Source organism: Xyrauchen texanus, chromosome 22, assembly GCF_025860055.1.
Source record: "Xyrauchen texanus isolate HMW12.3.18 chromosome 22, RBS_HiC_50CHRs, whole genome shotgun sequence".
In the NCBI taxonomy this organism is placed as follows: Eukaryota; Metazoa; Chordata; class Actinopteri; order Cypriniformes; family Catostomidae; genus Xyrauchen; species Xyrauchen texanus.
Genome location: NC_068297.1, coordinates 13,287,381 through 13,307,019, shown reverse-complemented (window position 1 = coordinate 13,307,019; position 19,639 = coordinate 13,287,381). Strand labels below are relative to the sequence as shown.

The window sequence follows — 19,639 nt, the reverse complement described above, 5'->3', positions numbered from 1 at the left end:
CAAGGGTGACGCTGGTCTGCCGGCAGGGGGACCGTACCACGGAAAATACACACATGGGGATTAATCCGTGAAGGCCAACCCTGTGGAGCATTTATTCCAGTACAGAGTAATTAACCAAAGTACCCATAGTGGGTCTGGTTGAGAATTCCTCCGCTGAATTCGCAGACCAAAGGGCTAGGGAGGAAAGAACATCCAGGAAGTGCGAGTTTGGTGGACTCTCCTGGGAGAAAGAGAAAGAGGGAAGGGCACTATGTGCAAATGGAACACCCGGTCAGACGTTCCATATTCCCGAGTTCTACGTGCTCGGACCTGAGAGAATACTGGACGAAACCGACTCAACCCTGAGATTCAGGGTTGATCCAGTGGGCTAGCCTCTGTTTGGAGACAGCGTTCCCTTTCCGCTGTCCACCAAAGGAGACAAAGAGCAGCTCAGAACATCTAAAGCTCTGCGTGCGGTCCACATAGGTCCGAAAAACACACACCGGACACAGCAACGATAAGGCTGGGTCTGCCTCCTCCCAGGGCAGCGCTTGCAGGCTCATTACCTGGTCCCTGAAGGGGGTCGTAGGAACCTTGGGCACGTAGCCTGGTTGAGGTCTTAGGACGACATGGGCGTCTGCCGGAGTGTCGCTGACAGAGAACGCTTGTAGGTCCCCAACACTATTGATGGAAGCGAGCTCTATGAGTTCGACTGATTCTAGCTGCTCGAAGGGGGGTCTCTGGAGGCCTGAAAGGACCACGAAGAGATCCCATGAGGGGAACAGGCATGGCCTGGAAGGGTTCAGCCTCCGGGAGCCTCTAAGTAACCTGATGATCAGGTAAGGACTTACCGTCCACTGCGTCGTGGTGAGCCGATATAGCGGCTACATAAACCTTCTAGGTGAAGGGGGTCAGCCTCCCCTCCAGACTCCCGACTGCGCATCTCTGTGGGTCTTCAGATCGGAAAGAACACAAATTCACGAATAAACGCCCCTTAAGGGCGTAAAGCTGCCTGGTAGAAGGAGCTCTGTCTTGGTTGATCATGTCTACGACAGCAGGTGGTAGGCCTATTAGATCTTCTGTATCACATCCAGGGGCCATAAGTAGAGGTTCCAGAGGTCTGGGCATGAATGGGAAAGGGTGCCCCATCCCTGAGAAAGAAGGTGGAATTCAGGGGAATTCACCAGGGAGGTGCTGTAGCGAGGAGCGTGAGATCTGTGATATAGGGGGCCACTAGAGTGACTTGTTCCTCGTCCTCCTTGACCTTGCACAGCACCCGTGCAAGTAGGCTCTCTGGGGGAAATGCATACTTGCTTAGCCCCCGGTGCCAGCGCGTCTGTCCTGAGGGCAACTTCCGCTAGGGAGTACCAGAGTGGGCTGTGGGAGGTCTCTTGGGAAGTGAACAGGTCTACCTATGCTTTGCTGATCCACTCCCAAATCAGCTGGACCGCCTGGGGGTGGAGCCTCCAATCTCCGCTGAGTGTGCCCTGTCTCGACAGCACGTCCACTGCCATGTTGAGTTTGCCCGGGATATGAGTGGCTCCTCCAAAGGAGGAGATGGCGGGCGAGTTGTGACATGTGACGAGAGCACACGCAGCCTTGCCGATTAATGTAAGCTATCGTGGTGGTGCTGTCTGAACGGATCAAGTCGTGCTTTCCCCGAAGTAGCGGGAGAAACCTCCGCAGGGCAAGAATTACAGCCAGCAACTCTAGGCAGGTGGCAGGTAGTGGCAAAGCCAAAATAACAAACAAAAGTCTTCTCTGAAGCGGGAGGTAAATTACCTGCAAAAGAAAATACGAACAAACAAACAGAAAACTTCCCTGTCTTCCTATCTAACTAAAATCAGGACAAAACACAAAATGTTAAACAAAATGGCATCCACCTCCCTACTACTTCTGTGAATTAATTACTATTTACACTATTTACAACAAAATAAAATAAAGCACTGTAACAATTTAACTGAATGAGATCACCCTCGATCTGTAATTAACTGGTTACTTACAACAATGGCCTGCTGCTGCTGCTACTACTACTACTACCACCGCTACCACTACCACTACCATCATAAACTACAACAATATGCAGCAGCAACAACCATCTGGAATGAGGGAAAAGAAGCTCTCTGTAGTGTGGCACTACCATGGCTTTATAACAGTATTCCTATCCCAAAATCCTATCACAACAACCGAGTGGTTATAGCAGCCATTAGTAACAGCAGCTGAAGGCAGTCTGTGAAGAGAGAGAGAGAAGGAACAAGGACTCACACACACACACACACACACACACACACACACACACACACACACACACACACACACACACACACACACACACACACACACACACACACACACACACACACACACACACACAAGATACTCACTGGGACATAACACAAGTACAAATGCATGGTGGCAGTAACTTCAGAAAGTTTGTACATATGATTAGATCACGTCTCTGAGCCATGCGATCAAACCAGTGTGTGTGTGTCTGTGTGTGTGTGTGTGTTTGCGTGTAATCTGCACTCACACTGCTGTTTACCAGGAGAGAGGGGCCAAAGCGGTTGTAATAGACATTTTTCCACACTCTGGTTTTGTAATGAGGAATTTAACGATTGCAAGGTAAACTTTGACAGCAGTCAATGGGAGACCACAGCAAATATTATTTTCACTTACCCATTTGCTCCAAGAGCAAAAGAAAATGTCCAATATTTCATTTGAATGACTTTCCTGAAGAAAAAAATAACTAAAAATATAGAGAGTGGTGGATTAAAAGATCCACGAAGAAGATGCCAAATTTATTGTCACTCTCTCAGGAGCTGTAATCGAAACCCCCTCACAGCTGTGGTAATATATATTTTTTTTTTACTAATTCCAGGGTAATATATAACACAAAGAATAATGTTATAAACTTACACTCTGTAATTAAAACAAATTATCATATAAAATTTTTCTAGATTTACGCTGCTAAAGAAGGCGGAAACGTGTCATCACAGTCTTTGAAAAAGGTCCATAATGAAACAACTGGATTACTGCATTAACTCAAAATAACAGTACAGTAGTACAGGGATAGTTTAAACACTTAACTTGATTTTATTAGACTTCCCTTATGATAAATACTATTTACTGCCAAAACAACAATTCTAATCCAAGGAGAAATACACTATTATCATATGAAGCATTTTCTCTCCCTTTCTCTTTTTCCTGGTCTTTGTGTTAAAGCGTTGTTCATTTGAAGTTTAGTAGGGGACGTTCGCACTGAACGTGTTTTTGCATCCGTCCGAGCTGTTTTTCAATGTTAAGCAGCGTTTCGCACAGCAACACCTGTAAATATGGGTCATGATACTATGACCTTTCATTGAAGATATACTGTATGTTAGGAAATTACATCACACACACCGGAGGTGTACATCACCCATTCTGAAAAATTATGTTGAACTATCTGAAGTTTATAACACTATTGTTTTATTTATGTTTTCCTTTATTTTGTGGTGTTAGTCATATGTGGTCAAGCATAAAATGTCCACCCTGTTATGGGAAGAAATATGGGAAATTAATATAATTGTAAATGTCAATATACAGTATTTATGTTAACAGAAATAAAATATTAAATATTAGTTTACAAATATGTTTCCTAGATATCAATCACAGACCATGCGATGGCTAATTTATCCACTGAATGTCCACCCTGTTATTGTCCACCCTGATGCTACCCATTTAACTGGATGGACATCTGAATTTCTTAGTAATTTAGCTTGACCAGAATGACTAAAACAATCTTTAATATGCCCCTGTAATTATGAATTATGAAGAAACTTGTAAAAGTAAGTTTTATTTTTCAAAAGTTTCAAAGACTGAATGTCACCAAATTGTAGGAATGACCATTTACAATATGTACAGAGTTGCAGTTCTGCCGCTGTCTATACGCAGATTACGCAGTCTACAGTAACAGTAAAGTACCATGTATAGTAACAAAAAACTTTCAAAAACGCTCTCCATAACCACATCATTTGGAAAACAATGACGTCACAAAACTGAAAACAATGTTTTCAAACATAAATTGATTACTGTGGAAGTAGTGTCAAATAATTGTTCAAATGTGTGAATGTCCTTTGTGTGGAAAGAAAAGTCTGATCAGATAGAAAAGTCCTAGCATAGCATTCCAGAACAGTCTGAAGGTCTATACCTGGTTTGGTGGAAGTAGCTTGAAAGCGCTTAAGGGATATTGAAAAGATGTTGGCTTCATCAAGTCAACATAATTACTAAAGATCAGTGTTTCTCAACTGGTTTTGCTCCAGGATGCAGATTTTACATTGGACATTTAGTGGCAAGCCAACACAGTACCAAATGTTTAAATTTTTTATTAGTATAAACCATATTACTAAGTGATAGATTAATTTAGTTGCAAAATACAGCAGAGTTTGGATGTTCGGCACAATGTTTGACAACAACAAAATATATCCAATGTGCTGTCTCCTTCCTTTTGAAAGTTGCAATCAGCACATTATAGTTTGTTATAGCTTTTTAAGCTAACTAATTTAGCATAGTTGTTCCCTGTTTTACGCTTACCTAACAAAACAAAACTATTTGTATGTTGTGACCCACCAGTTTAGAACCACTGCAAAGGTCTTACCAAAACCCTAAAAGAAATTGTTTTAAAAAGGTTAAAAAAAATAATTTAATTGAGGTTTTGTCAAATTTAGCTCATTTCTGGGGACAATTTTGTCCCCAGACTTAGTTTAGCAAACCCCCACACACAAAACATTCTCACACAGACTTACTCACTCACACAGCACACACCTGTACAGGTAAAATGATCTCTAACTGACTGGATGATTTGGCCAGCAATATCCTGCCGGCTCCTGCTTCTCCGCCCCTTCCCCTCAGCAACCACCCCCCAGGCTCACTCCAAGAAGGATCTATTTACCATCCTACGTTGTAGTGGCAAGTCACTTTAGGGAACCTCTCCGCCCACCCCCAGAGTGACAAGGCTCCCTTTGTCACCACTCGTCTGGTCCTGGGACATGAGCTGAGTGGTCCTGTCTGATACGTCTCTGTATGTAGGCCACGCACCAGCCGTCACTCATATTTTCAAAGGAAGAAAGAGAAACAGGTAAAGAGAAAGATGGATGATGCGTATCTGGTCCCCATATAATGACCCTTTGATGAGAGTTTCAGGGGTCCCTGATTTGATGTGATGACAGTGAGTGGTTAAACAGACCGGGAGACCTTTGAATGCACACACACTCGTATAGAAATCCTGCACGCAAAGCAGCCTGTGGCCTAGAGCAAGCTACGCAACTGCTAAGATTCATGTATTTTTCTTTTAATTCTTATTTTGAACTGATCAGAGTTCCACTGGAATTATTCCAATAATTTACCATGAACAGGGACAGTTCACCAACTGGGCCAATGGGGCCAGTGCCCAGGGGGCCTTGACTACCAGGGGGCCCTTGACTGCCGGGGGTGCCCTGGGCTTTAAGGCTGCACGATCTAGTTTGGTGATCCCCCCACTTGAAAACCCTTTTGGGCATGAACAACGAACCCCCCTTAAGGGATTGGAGATCACATGCACTCATGAGTGGTTTTCCAGCAGGACAATGCTAAACCATACTGTATACTCCCCAGATTACAAGTGCATGGATGCATAATCAGAGTGTGCAAGTGCTAGATTGGAATGCCTGCAGTCCTGACCCATCTCCGTTTAAGAATGCATGGCGCATTATGAGGCACAAAATATGGCAACAAAGGCACCATACGATTGTGCAGCTAAAAATCTGCATAATGGATGAATGGGGAAAACTTCTGTTTGGTAAATTTAAACTTGTGTCTTTAGTGGCCATATTTTCGCAAAAAACAAAATCATTTACACTTTTGCAATAATTTATTTTTAAACATACAGACTGATTCTACGCAGTCAATCCATTTCGCTGTTCATTAAACCTTTTCTTTGTTTGCATATCACTTATTGCAGGTTTGCTATGCTTTTGGCGATGTTTAGGTGCAAAAACAGTGCCAAAAATCTAAGCGTGAAAAAAAGGAATTGAGAAGAATACAGATCAAGTTTTCTTTGTGTTAATATGAAGTTACAGATTCACAACATATCAATTACACTTATGCAAAGCAATTGATTTACTTGATTTACTCCCGTAAAATGTTTTATGCTTAGAACTTTAAATTATAATGAAACATTTTTGAAGTAGACAGATTTACTACAAGGCTAATAACCAGCATGTAAAGAGATATTTTTGCTAGAAAGCGGTTGTTCAGCAAAAGTGCAAAGATTATTAACCAGATCACAGATACTAACAGGCATATGTATATGTTTTTGTGAAATTGCTTGGTAACGCTTTAGATTACAGCCTGCAATTTACAGTGGAAGTACACCGAATTTACAGAGTACCTTTTTTGTAATAATAGTGTAACTACACATACGTACTTGTAGGTATAAGGGAACAATATGCAAAGCTTTGGGAATAAAGGGGTAACAACCTGGAAAATTACAAGTAATTCATACTGTAAGTACTTATAACTAAGGGGTAACTATTCTAATATTATGTGGTATATATGACCTTATACTATGCTAAACAACAATCTAAATGTGAGAGCAAGTAAGCAAGAACATACAAAGTGTACCTTTTTTGTTATAGTAGTGTATCTACATACTGTATAGGCTACTGAAGGTATTTTTTCTACGGGGTACATACTCTATTATTACAGGATACAATAATTTTTATTTTTATTCACTACTGTCACCTGATGGAGTTTTGGTTCCTTAGAAAAACATACACAGCATACTTTATTGTAATAATATGTATTATATTATACATATAGGAATGTAAATCAAGGATACTTACCTGATGCAACATTTTCATTGTTTGATTTGTTACATACCCCAAACATCTTGTTCTGCTATTCTGTTTGAATGTCATTGCAGTCCATCAAGGTGCAATGCAGAGGAAAACAAGCTTACCTCTTTCCAGCTATTCCCAGGAAATAAAATACAAATATAACATGATATAACACATCACTTGCATCTTACTGGATATATACAGTAGCCTATAAATTATATGTTATTTTTATAGCAAAGTGCATCTGACTTAGTTTGGTCTTCCATGTTTCAAGGCAAGTAAAACTTTTAAAAAAAAATTACTGGCAAATATACCCCCTTGTTTCACATAGTTACAGAGTAAGTACAACATTTGCGGGCTGTAATTTATAGTGGTACTTGTAACCCACTTGTTCTGTGTATTTATAGGGTACAGTAGGTGCAATACATATACATACATAAAATATAATATCCTTTATGTCATAACAACTTATTTCAAAATGTATAAATTTAAATTCTTATTTACAACACTTTTTCATGTAAATCAAACATTGTCAACTTAATGTTGCACTTACCATGTAACTACATGGAACAAGGGGGTAACAAGCGCCACTTCAATTTACAGCCAGAAAATATTGCACTTATCCTATAACTACATGGAAAAAGAGGGTAACAAGTTGGACTTGTTTTTTTACACAGAATTGTATATTTACACAGTAACTACAGAGAACTATTTTGCAATAGTTCTAATTTTGCTTGCCTTGATTTCCATAGTTGCCTTGCCTAGTTTTAATTTAGCTTGACTACCCAACTAAATCCTCACCATAGTTGCTGGCATGACTCGCAGCTGAGATGGACTGTATGCAATACACTCTCTTAAGGTAAGTAGCCTACATTGAAAATTATAAATAAATTCATAGTAGAAACTCATTAACTTATTTCCCTAGATTTCAAGTCTTCCTGTTCAGTAATCTCCATCATGTATCCTGTAATAATAGAATTTGTACCCCTTGGTTAAAAAAATACCTAGGTCTCTCTCTCTCTCTCTCTCTCTCTCTCTCTCTCTCTCTCTATATATATAGAATAGTATTATATTAGAATAGTTACCCCTTAGATATAAAATACTTACAGGTTGTTACCCCTTTATTCCCCAAACTTTGCATATTGTTCCCTTATACCTACACGTAAGTAATTTATAGGTACACTATTATTGCAAAAAGGTACGCTGTAAATTGCGGGCAGTAATCTAAAACATTACCAAGTGCTTTTGTTTACTTTACCTCTTCTCTACACATTATTCCTATATTCTGACATATGTTTCAGACTCTTATTTCCTGTTATAGTGAGAACAATGACCCATGACAAGCAAACAGATGAGAGGACAGAGCATTATTATATTTCCATGTAAATGACAAGAGCGCGTGTGTTGCAAGCAAGTGTCCAGCTTCACACAAAGCGATTTGTTTTCATCTTGATGCTCCATTATTGTTCAAAGCACTTTGCGTGAAGCTCCATAAATTATCTGAACAAAACATATTTAATAGGCCTGATATTCGCACCATTGTGCCTCTGATACCAAGCTAATAGATTTGGCCAGTATCGGAACACTTGAGGCTTGGAGGAGGTCAGGACAACATGACAGTCAGAGCTGCAGTGGCGTCCTTTGGTGGCTCAAATTAGTTTGTTTTGTGTTGTTTTGCATATGCTCTGTTCTCCTCCTCCTCTTTTCGTTGAGGGGTCTAATGAAGAATGAGGATGCTCCACACCTGCCCTGAGGTTAATAATTTGTCTGAGCTGCAGATGGGACTGATATACAAAGCCTGGAGAGAAATATCTGGATAGGGAAACATTACATTTTATATGCTCAGTTTATGACAGTATTCTTGATGTGTGTGTGTGTTTTTTTTAAAAAAAAGATGTCTATGTTGTGTTAACACTGTATATGGAACAGATCTACTAACTCTCTAAACCTACATTACTATATTCCATGATAAATGTATTGCTTGAGAGAAACCGAAGATTTTACTTGCAAGAGTTTCAATTTCAAGAGCATGATAGCTTCCGTAAATAATGTTGGTGTTTGGTGAGTCCATTAACATGTTGCCAGGGATTCCACTGATATTTTGTTTTGAATATGGGACTGGACAATTGAAGATGGGCCCCTAAGCCAGACATCAGTTTAGTATGCCCCTGTAATTAGTTCAGAACATTTCGGTGTTCTGTGAGGGCTGAGCAGGTCAGCACTCTGAAGTTTTCAATGGACTGCAGAGCTTTCTGGTTGATGGACTTTATTGATAGATCTTAGAGCCTCTGGTACTTCCATCAATATACCCGCCAACATATAGCTCCCCATCCAAATCTCTGATCTTCTGTGAGGCCCAAAGAGCTTCGGCCCATGAAAAAAAAAAAAAAAAAAACTAATCCAGTTGCCATTCAACAAGATGGCATCAGGACATAAAAAGCTCTCTTTTTCTTGGAGTACTCTCAAGTCTGCCTTGAGCGTTGCGGTATTGATGTAGCAAACTAAATTTGAGGCAATCTTGCCCCAGAAAAATGGATGGAAGACCTGTTAATGCGTTTCAAGTGGACGTCATGAAGAACAGAGGAGAAATGAAAGGATATTAAGATGAGACACAGAGCAAAGGACAGATAACGCAAGAACAGACACCTCTGAAAAGGGCTAAGAATGACAAATGTAGTTCACTGATCTTTAGTAATAGTGTTAAAAGAAAAAAAGGTCTCCAATGTTAGCAAATGAAGCAAATGATTATTGTGCTTGAGACATAAAGCAGTCACACTTGGATCAAACACACAATGCCACTGTGGCTAAAATGCTAAATAGTAATGTTTAAAAAAACAGCCAAGAAACATACTCCCTAAGAGCAAAGCTGTGGTTAAGACACCATCATCTGTGATGACTACAGTCTGCAGCCGGTACTTGTCAAAAAAGGTCACACACTATAATATCTACCAATTAGCACATTAAACACCACCCTAAGTGCCACAGAGCCACATGGGCAATGAACCTGGAGCAAACGAGCCAGCTGATTTAATTGGTAATTAACGAGTGGTCTAAAGTGCTAGCAGGCACCAGAATTGTAATTCAAAACAAGGGAAAATTAATCACCCTAATTATTCAGGAGAAATGCATTCATTAGCATAATTGAGGCGAGTAGGATTAAAGTTCATTCTGGCACAGGGGCAGCAGCTCAGTCTCTTACAAACACAGTTTATTATGCTTGATTAATTACTTAACTGTATTATTATTTAATAACCCAGATCTTTATTTATAGACCATGCTGTATCAAAGCTTGTGGAAAGTTTTCTAAGTTGACAACCAAATGACTGATGGGAATTATGTCTAAAAATAAAGGCACATTATATATATATATATATATGAAAATATTCCATTTACATTTATGCATATACTTTTATCCAATCAGTCCAGTCCACTCAGTATACATATTTTGTTCCCATGAACTTGGAATTGCTAGTGCCCCAAAAGGAACAAAGTCTAATTTATACAGTAGAAGACGCACCTAACGTAACCTAGGTTATACTACATACAACGTTGCTTTAAAATTCGTTTGTTGAGGGAGCTGTCATGGAAGATTGTCAACCTTTAGGTGGACGACACATCAGTAGGTGAGCTGTCTCTGTTGAAGCATTTTTTTTTACATTAGTGTCCGAGAGATGGGCTTGAAAGATGTCAATTTTTAACATTAAGATAGTAACCTAACCTACTACAATCTCTGCAGCTGTCACGTCCAAATAAGGGTTGCCAGCTGTCATGTGCTTCGGCCAATGTTTTTATGTCTCACCCAAGGGCTGGGGGAGGGGGACTCACCCAATAAACAAAATAATCAACTAACCCCCTAATATTTATACCATGATCAATGGAAACATGGGATATACTTCACGCTGCAACCTCCCAATGTTCAATCCAATCTACACTCCTGGTCTTGCCTACTGTCCCATATTTAAGTGGTTTGTGATTTGAAATAGTTGTCCGTTCAGTATCTGTGAACACAGTGAAACATTTGTCCTGGTCGACCACATCAGGCCGAGGTAATTGTCGTGAAAGTATCTGTTTCTTTCACGGCATCTGTTTCATGAGTGGGGAACAACATTAGCATGGAAAGCTCTGGCAAATTACCACCCTCCCCAAAGAACGCCCAGATGGGTTTTATTTTAATGGCGTCATTATGCACTAAATTAAAAGGTGGTGTAAATGGATCTGTAAAATTGAAATGACTTGAAAAAAGTGACATCTCTCAGGCTCCACCAGTCAAGACCACAGCCACTACCATGCTAAATGGGGTCATAGCTAGCATGGAGAGAGTTAATCATACACATATGAAATAATCATGAAGGAATGGGGCATACAGTTGGGTGGCAGCACATACCACAAGCCTTCTATTTAATACGCCAGCTGTTCACAGGATCTGAATAGTTTGTTTTAAACAAGCTGTCAAGTGATAGCAAGTGATGCAATAAAGCGGGAACCACAGTGCAGTAATACAGGAAGCAGAAAAGAGACTTTATCACATTCATTCCAAATGAAAGAACAACAAAGAAGCACATTTAATCAACTACAATTTTTATGGGAATTAAAGATTTTTCACCCACATATAACCCACCCCTGAATGCACACTGCAGAGACAGATCAAACCTGGTATTTCATCCTATAGAAGGCCTATAGATTTAGCATTATCATTTTATTAGGGCACCCCCCCATGGTAGGCTACTCAGCCTTATAGACTTGGACTAGGGAGGAGGTGGGATTAGGACATCTGTTGCCTGACAGGAACAAACCCATGCACTTTTGTACAATGGCCGAAACCTCACCAATATTTTCCCCCACTTTCTGTGGCTAACATTAGCATATATACATTTTCAGGTGGTACTCGCTTGAGTCAACTGCACATCCTCGCACAGAAACTGATGGTGTGAAGCAGTGCACGCTTAAAGGTGCACTCAGCGATTCCTAAAAAACTCTGTTGATATTCGAACTCAACTGCCAAAACAAACACACCACTCCCTTCAGGGCTCCTTTGGAAGCTCTGTCCTCGACTTATAATAATCCTAGTTTTTTTGTTTATATTCGTCTGACCTTTTTCTCTTGGTCTGTTTCTCAGCAATTTGTCCTCCTTGGAGTTTAGAAAGTTTGCATCTGCCAGATTTGCCATCGCTCTTCTAATTAATTTTCCCCTCGCACCTCCTCCAAGTGTCCTGCCTTGCTCTGTTTGATCATAACACAAGTATTCAAATACACAATGGTTTTACTATAAAAGCTGTTTGCGAAAGTGTTTTTCAGAAACATTTTCAGTTCATTAGTTTTTTCTTTCTTTCCCACAAACACAGTTAAACAACCATACTGTACACATACAACCATGGCTGGACTGATAATCTTGCATACCGGACAATTTCCCGGTGGGCCGATGTATTTTGAGGGCGATCAGGGACGGACTGGCCATCGAGAGAAGCAAAACGTGCAGGGAAACAAATGGGCCGCGACAAGCAAAAATGAGCCACAGCGTTATGGAACCCCCACCCCCCCACCCCCAATACAAAAATGCTAATGAAAAAAACGTGTGATTTGTAAGTTATATTAAACCTTTGCTAAATTGAAAACACTACAACTACACATTATATGGTGTTTTACATAGTGGATTTTATTTAAAAAAAAAATATGTACAGTAATTTCAAATCAGATGATTGCTACATGCTCCAAAAAAGTTGAGACATGTGAAATTTAAGACTTATAACAATTTGACGAGTTAAAATAACAAGGCAATGTGAAACCAGAGATGTTAAACAGGACTGGCAATTGTGTCATAGTATATAAGAAGCCTCCAAAAACAGCCTAGATCTTCAAAATCAAGGATCAGTTGAAACGTGTCAATTTGCCAACAGATGCTTCAGAAAATAATCCAGCACTTTGAGAACAATGCTCCCCAAAACAAATTGGAAGGATTTGGGGCATTTTACCCTCTACAGTGAACCATAAATTTAAAAGATTCAAGGGATATGTTTAAATCTCGGTGTGTAAAGGGCAAGACAAAAAACACTTCTGAATGCGCGTGATCTCTGATCCCTCAGACATCACCGTCTTAAAAAACATCATTCATCTGTAATGATATCATGAGCATTGGCTTGGGATTACTTAAGTAAACCTTTGTTAGTCAACACCATTCGCCGCTGTAGCCACAGATGCAAGTTAAGACTTTACTATGCAAAGTCCTACATCAACACTGTCCAGAAGCGCTGCCAACTTCTCTGGGCTCAGTCTCATCTTAGATAGAAAGTAGAACAGTAGAACCATTTTTGGTCCGATGAGACCACATCTCAAATAGTTTTTGAAAAACACAGCCATAGTGTTCTTCAGTCCAAAGAGGAAAAGGGCCATCCAAGCTGTAATCAGCATCAGGTCCAAAAGCCAGTGCCTGTATAAGCCAGGGATGCCTATGGCATGTGTAACACGCACATCTGTGAGGGCACCATTAACGCAAACACATTTTGGAGCAGCAAATACTGCCATCCAGCACTATCTTTTCCAGGAACGTCCCGGAATTATCAGCAGGACAACTTCAAACCACTTACTGGCTGAATAAGCAGAGAGTGCGGGTGTTAGATTGGCCTGACCATCTTTAATTGAGAATGTGTTGTGCATTATGAAGTGCACAGTACAGCAACCAAGTACAATTAGCTGTACAACGAGCTGTACAATTGTGCAGCTCGACTATCCCAACGTTTTTGGAGTGTGTTGCAAAATACAATGAAATTCACAATGTAAAACATCATATAAAGTGTAGTTGTAGTGCATTTAATATAGCAAAGGGTGAATATAATTTAAAAATCACTCTTTTTATTAGCATTTTTCATACTGTCCCAACTTTTTGGGATTTGGGTTGTACAATGCCACACACAGCTAAGAAAGTTGTAGATGGCGGACACACACACACACACACACACACACACACACACACACATTGGGTTTCCATTTTTTATGGGGACTTTCCATAGACATAATGGCTTTTATACTGTACATTTGGTCCCCACAAAGTGATAAATACAACCTCATGCTCTCACACACACACACATACACTTGAAGACACTTCTACAGCATATTTGAGATAAGAAAGTTAAGTTGCATTTATAGAAAGCATTGGATCTCTTTAGCCAAGTTGCTGTCTTTGTCATGTTGCTGTAATATTGTTATTGTTTTCAATCAATATTAAAGTACTAAAAGAGCTATTAGTGTCACTTTTGTATTTTTAGCCGGCTAGATTGGTTTTAGAAAGTAACTTCAAATAAACTAATTAGTAATCTGACTACTTTTACCATGAAGTAATCAGTAAAGTAATCTGAGTATAATTTCAGAGAGGCAATCAGTAGTGGATTGCTTTTTTGAATGTATCTACCCTACACTGTTCATTACCACAAAGGAGATGGGTGATGTGAGCTCAAGTGAACACCATCTTCACTCGCATTGGCTGTCGCTCCCGAAAGTCACTCCTCATTTGCGTTTGTCATTGCATTACTTTGTCCTGTCGCTCGCCATGGCCACATCAAGTCACCAGAGGTCACTGTAGAAGTTGCTTGCTCTCATTGAACATGAATGAGATCGTGTTCCAAGCGAGTGTGGGGTAGAGACTGAGAAGGACCTGGATGTTCAGAAAGCTACTGCCAGGTATGCTTGTAGAGACTGAACAGTTGGCAATAGGAGAAAATAATAGTTTGAGATTTTAAACTTCAGCAAATTAAACTTCAGCATTCAATATGTTTTATATCTGTATGTACTGAAGCCATGAAGCCCTTTTGTCACACATTACACATTTTGCACATATAGAGTGAGATTCTTTTTTTCACATATACCAGCTAAACCGGGGTCAGAGCACAGGGTAAACATGTACAGTGCCTAATAATGCATTGGCAATGTACAATTAAGTTTTTCTTCCCAATGAAGTTTGATATGAATTGAATCTGTTTAATTGATCCGATTAATAAAAAAAGTCCATTGTAAAACGCCAGAAGATTTTTCCCAAATTGTAATTACAACAATGTCCACTGAGTTTATGGCAAGTATCTGTCCGCAAAACAAAAAACACCTTACATTTCAACGTACATATTTAAATTGGACTAACCAATTTCTTGCAAGTAATTTGAGATAAAGTATAAGTATATTTATGATGATTTTTTAAATGTTTGTTATAATGTATTGTGTACCATAATTTAATTGTGATTAATCCCGATTAATCACAGAAAAATGTGCAATTAATTTGTAAAAACATTATAGTATTATATTATTGATTCACAGCCATAAATAGTATCATTAGTATTATTAGGTCTAATAATCATAACATATTTGTTGCTTCATATATAATGACCATATGGATTTAGCCTCACTTTGATTTGTATTTGAATTTTTTTGCTATATATTAAATTATATCTTTGTAGGTGCAATGTGTTAATTTCACCAGTGGCAACTTAAGCAACCTAGCGACCTAGCACGTGTGGAGGTTTCACGCTATTCACTGCAGCATCCATGCACAAATCACCATACACCCCACCGAGAGTGAGAACCACATTATAGTGACCATGAGGAGGTTAACCCAACATGACTCTACCCACCATAGCAACCGGACCAATTGGTTGCTTAGGAAGCCTGACTGGAGTCACTCAGCACGCCCTGGATTCAAACTTGCGACTCCAGGTGTGGTAATCAGCGTCTTAACATGCTGAGCTACCCAGGCCCCTGAGTGGTCCTGTTATTGAGAAATATGTGTGTTATAGACATCAGGGGGTCACCAAGGTCATGACCCTGTCTGAAACCTTGTGGCCCCTCGTCTGGACATGAACATACATTCATGTCAAGAACCTTTGACCTCCCAGGTTCACAGCTTCGTCACGAACAAGAAATTGATCAGCTTTAAATGGAGATATTAGTTATACTCTTTCGGATATAATGTTAACAATAATTTGACAGGAACAATTTTGCTATAAGAAATTCTATCAAGCTTTTGCATTACAATAAATTGGAAAGTTACCATTTTTTATATATATAGAACATGTTGAGGCTAAAATTGGTGTGCTGAGAACATTACACTTTGTTCTATGAACATTTTACCTTCACTGTGCAAACCTGCCAGCTTGATTAGTTTTTTCTTTTTTTTTTTTTATGTTTTTTACATAATCCAGGAAACAGTGGGTGCAAAGTGTTCAGCTTTAGAGGGTTAGTTGCTCTTACTTCATAAAAGAGTGGTGAGAGGTAAAGAATGAAAGAGAGAGAGAGAGAGAGAGAGAGAGAGAGCTGGACAGACTGCAGAGCAAGAGAGTGAGCAGCACTGCTATGACCCGGTAATTAAAATAAAAGGCAGCAAAACGGCATTTTTAAAAACAAGCTCTCATGAAACCATTTAAAGTGACTTATGCCAAATGTAGCTAGCGGCTACTGTAATTGAGCGACTCTTTCGTCTGTAATTACATCTCCTTGTCCATTTCAACGAGAAATGAGAATGGCAATTACATTCTCTGCCCTTTTCTTGTGCTGATTCTGTCATTTGTAAATTTTTCTGCTTGTTTACTTTTTGCACCCTGCTGAGATAAAAAGACACTGTGCTGTCTTTGCTTAGCAAATCTGCCCTGCTTTATTTGCTTTGACAATAGCTTCATTAGTCATTTTCGGACACACAGATAAATGCAACACATTTATTTCAAAGGGAGACTTAATAGCGCCTCTTTGTTTCCGGGCATCTCTGAGAGGGATAAAGTAAATCACAATGCTCCTCTTACACTTCAATTTTCTTCATTTTACAGATGGTCAATTTTTAAATTATTTGCTCCTATATTTCTCTCGCCTTTTTTCTTTCATCTCTCCGCTCTTGAAAAATTGTCAAAGCCTTTTTGCTTAATAGTGCTGGATCGAGCATAGGCCGCCCAGGGTCCTGATGCATTGTGGGAGGTTACAGGATAAAAAAAAAAAAAATGATGAAAAGCGCGTAAGGTGGGGAAAATATTACTTTGTGTGTGATTTCTACCTCTCTCCCTGCCCATTCTCCTCCTAATTGCCAGTGATTATTTTAATAGAGAAAAGGGTGGCTGGTATTACTGAGTGATTATGTGGAATGGACAGGGAAGGCCCTCAAGATATGGCAAAATAATGCAGGGAATGAGAGGGAGGGCAAGGCTATGACACTCTCAAAATCTAGATAAGACCCCGCAAAAGCCACATGTCCCAACCACCTTCTCTCTTTCTCTCTCTCTAGCAATCTCTCCCACTCTCCTTCAAAAGAACAGACGTTATCTGATGCATTCAGGGGCCTGTTAGCTCTAATGGGCATGAACGCTTGTGGTTAAGGCAGGGCATTCAGCAGGCCTGTCTTTGATTAGGCTCAGTGTAAGATTACAATCATAGGACAAGACATGACACACCTCAAAAAGGGAGGATCTTTGATGAAACCAACACACACAATTATATCATGGTGAATAACGGCTAAAGAAATGATAAACCATCATCTGGTAACCACAGTCTGACACAACAGGGATTATTTCACTGAGCCCTGCCAAAAATGTTTTTCAAATGTATCAAATACTTCATGATACTGGGATGCCACAACATCGGCCATAACCTACAATATATTTGTAAATTATTCATTGAGCATGTGAAGAGATTTTCTCAGCGGTTTTGTCAAGTTTTAAATATGTTTTTCCAGTATTTCCTAAAACATGACGGTTTCTTTAGTAAATACAATGGGCCTTATTCATGAAACAAGAGCAGGTCAAATTTCTGTGTAAAACTGTATGTAAAACAATTCTTAATAACATTTTCTCATTCAGTGGGACAATTTAATTTACGCTGAAATATATTCTAAAGCCCAATAATTTTACAAACAAGACTGTACACTAATTTTGTTATTAAGTTATTTCAAATTCCCCTGACTTTGCTGAACTGAATCTTGATTTAACTTTTGATTGGTGCCTGACTGATATATAATCTGCATCAGGGGATTTAAAACACTATAATGATTCAAAGGACACCCAAATAAGATCCCCTTGTGAGGGGCTCCCTTTCTGAGATATACAGTAAAAGCAGCTATATATTTTCATGTATAAAGACCTACGTATATAAGCAGAAATGTGAAGCTAACAATTTTAAAAAAGTACTTACATTAATTCTTTATTTAAAACTCATGTACTATTTGAGCTGTACAGTTGTTTAAATCATCATTTTTACAGTCATTTTACGGTTTGACATTACATTGTCAAGGCAACAAAGTAGTACAATTGGCTATAACTATACACAGCAAAGCTTGGTAAGTGGTTTTATCACACTAAAACCATGTTAACATACATACTGTTTATGTCTTGTGGCTATACTTTGAAACAGTGAGTATTTTAACATTTACAGATTGGCCCCATTCACTTCATTCTTCATGTGTCCCACAGCAACAGATATTTGCTTCTTTTTTTAAGAAAAGTAGGGGCAAGTCAAAATGAATTTTTGTGGTAATCAATATTATACCACAAATGCTGTCGATTGAGCTTAACTTGCATTGAACCTGACTTATTCCTTTAAACAGTTTAGAATGACTTTTAGATCTCACCTGCAGTACAGAAGCACGAAGTTGTGTCTTTCTATGCCAGGCTGGACCTAGTACTGGACCGGCCCTAAACCGCTAGTAGTCTGTCGTCAAACTCGGGAGTCCCCAAGTCAATGCAAGAAACTGGAAAATGAAATGGCCTGTCAAATCAACACACACACACACACACACACACACACACACACACACACACACTGGAATTTACAAGGTGAATTTTAAGTGTGTTCATTACAAATGAACCAACAGTCAGTCAGACAGAAAAGGGAGACCTGTACCTGTCAGTCACATTAATCATCGTACAAACACACACAAAAGCCTGAGGCAGGTTGTACCTGGTTCCTGGTGCTTCTGAGACTCTAGAAAAGACTGGGGTGCGTTCCACAAACAAAATCAGCTCTGAGTGTCCAGAGGGGTCCGAATATCAGCACCACATCCATTATAAAGCATACATATAGATTAATACACCAAACAAGGCCAACAAACACCATCATTCACCCTCTGGACACCCTCTACCATCTGACACAGCTGTATTTGAAGATGAATGGTGTGTTTGTTTTCATGTGCCTTTTTGTGTGTCTGTTTACATGTTCATGTGTTACAACAACCACCAAGGAAATATGGAGACATAAAACAACATTATAGCAAGTTGTAGATTTTTGTCATAAGTCTCTACTGTCCTGTATACAGAGCTTAAACACATGCCCCAGTTTCTCCCCAAACCTCCTCGCGGTGACAGGGGAACTCCAAATTACCACATTAATTACATTCCTTACTCCACAAAAATACGACTGCAAACAACAAAGGATTAAATACCATGACGGGTACGCAAAGGCAGGTAAACTCACCTGGAATCAACAGGGATTATTTTTCATTTCATCCGATTCTTATCCTTTCCATCCTGAATTCTTGGCCGCCATGCCTGTGGAAGTAATACGATCCGGTGATGGGTGGAGCTGAAAGAGCTCTCTGGAGCTGCTGTGGTATGACGATGCTGCTACGGCTGCCAGGGAATTTCTGAATGAAGGCAACATCCAGACAGACTCATATCTGCTGCCAGTCAACACAAGCTTCGAATTTCACCTCTATTGTGTTTCAGCAATTTTTTAAGGATCACAAACTGCTCAAAAACAAATTGGAGATGAAATGCAGCAAGGTAATTTTTACTTTCCAAGCATTCACTAAGCCCTTCAGCTCCGTCGTTCCCTTTCAAAGATGATACTTGTTTACT

The 19,639-nt window shown here is 39.5% G+C and overlaps 1 long non-coding RNA gene across 1 annotated transcript in view; it reads right to left on the bottom strand.

The window, feature by feature from the left end:
• The window catches only part of LOC127662837 (uncharacterized), a 38,747-nt gene extending 19,366 nt beyond the window's left edge, over window positions 1–19,381 (bottom strand). Inside the window, exons 1-2 of the long non-coding RNA XR_007972924.1 lie at window positions 19,257–19,381; window positions 18,415–18,551 (exon numbers count right to left, since the gene is read on the bottom strand). This is a non-coding gene — a long non-coding RNA (uncharacterized LOC127662837). The remainder of the gene's footprint in view (window positions 1–18,414; window positions 18,552–19,256) is intronic.
• Window positions 19,382–19,639: the final 258 nt, after the last annotated feature.